Source organism: Crocuta crocuta, unplaced genomic scaffold (assembly GCF_008692635.1).
Source record: "Crocuta crocuta isolate KB4526 unplaced genomic scaffold, BGI_CrCroc_1.0 scaffold943, whole genome shotgun sequence".
Classification (NCBI taxonomy): domain Eukaryota; kingdom Metazoa; phylum Chordata; class Mammalia; order Carnivora; family Hyaenidae; genus Crocuta; species Crocuta crocuta.
The window spans coordinates 335436-337703 of record NW_027528208.1 but is presented as its reverse complement, the minus strand read 5'-3'; positions in this window follow the sequence as shown (position 1 = coordinate 337703).

Below are 2268 nucleotides of genomic sequence, written 5' to 3'. Positions count from 1 at the left end.
GGGGGACAGAGGATCCAAAGCGGGCTCCGTGCTGACAGCTGTGAGCCTGATGTGGGGCTCGAACTCATGAACTGTGAGATCACGGCCTGAGGCAAAGTCAGATGCCCATGTAAGAATTCAGATCAAAGGAGGTCTTAATGGAATAAAAGTTTACAGAGTCTGGATTCGAGGTCAGACCAGAGATGCCTTGATAGTTCTACAATTCAAAAAGTCAGAGAAAAAAGCCAGTGACAGGGGTTATTAATCAGAAGCCCAGATTCAAGGTTGGACCAAAGTATAGTCAGCAGAATTTCAGTTCCAAATTAAGACCAGGGGGTATTGATGGCAGAATAGTTTGCAGAAGCTCAGGTTCAAGGTCAGAACAAAATGAAAGTGATAATGGAATAGTTAACAGGCACCGAGTCTGCGGTCTGCCCAGAGAGGATTGATGCTATAAGCATTACCAGTGTCCTACGTTCAAGGTCAGATTAAAGGAATAATTATAGAAGAATAGTAAATAGAGGCCAGGGCTCAAGGTGAGATCACAGGGGTACAGACTGTGGAATTATTTATTGAGGTCAAGCCAGAGGAGCATTGAGTGTGGAAAAGTTAACAGGCTCAGGTTTTCAGACCTGAGGTGCATTGATAATGAGTCAACTGAAACCTGGATTTAAGGACAAAGAGTTATTGACGATAGAATTCTAAACAGAGCCCCAGGCTAGCACTGATGGTGGAAGTATTAAAAAGACTTGAGTGAAGGAAAACCAGAGGTGTTGATGGTGCAAGTATTAGCAGAAGACCAGGTCTGAGGTTAGAACAGGTGGATACTGATGGTGGTAAAGTTAAAAGTCCCTGGGTTGGGGCGCCTGGCTGGCTCAGTCTGTAGAGCATGCAACTCTTGATCTTGAGGTTGTGAGTTTGAGCCCCACATTGGGTATAGAGATTACTTAAAAATAAAATCTTGGGGTGCCTGGGTGGCTCAGTCAGTTAAGCATTTGACTTTGACTCGGGTGATGATCTCACAGTTCAGGAGTTTGAGCTCCGCCTTGGGCTCTGTGCTGACAGCTCAGAGCTTGGAGCCTGCTTCAGATTCTGTGTCTCCTTCCTTCTCTGCCCCTCCCCGACTCACACTCTATCTCTAATTCTCTCAAAAATAAAATAAACATTATAAATAATAATAATAAACTCTTAAGTGGTGCCTGGGTGGCTCAGTCGGTTGGGCATCGAACTTTGGCTCTCAGGTCATGATCTTGCGGCTCATGGGTTCGAGCCCCGTGTAGGGCTCTGTGCTGACAGCTCAGAGCCTGGAGTTTACTTCAGATTCTGTGTCTCCATCTCTCTCTGCTCTTCCCCCACTCATGTTCATGCTGTCTCTCTCCCTCTCTCTCTCTCTCAAAGTTGAATAAACATTAAAAAATAAAATAAAATAAAATAAAATAATAAAATCTTTAAAAAAAANGTGGAGGAATGAAAAGACAGGTGCAGGGGCACCTATGTGGCTCATTCAGTTAAGTGTGGACTCTTGATTTCAGCTCCAGTCATGATCTCATGGTTCATGAATTTGAGCCCTATGTCGGGCTCTGCACTGACATCATGGAGCCTGCTTGGGATTCTCTCTCTCCCTCTGTCTCTGTCCCTACCTCTCTCTCTCTCTCAAAATAAATAAATATACTTAAAAAAAAAAAAAAGGGATGCCCAGATTTGAGTTTAGACCAAAGAGAATAGAATAATTAGTTAGCAGAGGCCTGGGCTGAAGTTTGGAGCACTCAGGTTAATGGCACAACTGTTAATACAAGAGCAGATTGGAATCGATGCCACAAAGGCATGAATGGTAAAATAATTAACAGAGGCCCAGATTCAAGGCCAGGATTGAGGGTCTTCAAGGTTGGAATGAAGCAAAAGGGCACTGATCACAAAGTAACAGTATCCCAAATTTAAGGTCAGATCAAAAGACAATAGCTGGTGGAATATTATACAGAGGCCCTGGTTTGGGATTTGATCAGTGATACACTGTTGAGGTAATAATTAACAAAGGCTCCGCTTCAAGCTCAAACTTGAGAGGCTTTTGATGAAGTAAACACACAAGTTCAGAGTCAAAGGGCATATCACGGTTAATGGAGGCTTGGATTTGAGGCAAGACTAGAGCAGCACTGATGGTGGAATGGTGTTAAGACTACCAGATCTGATGTCAAAAGGAGGCACAGTAATGATGGACGAGTTAACAGAGGCCCAAATTTAACCAATAAGGTTTTTTTTTTATTTGCTCATTACTTACTTCCTCTTAGGTTT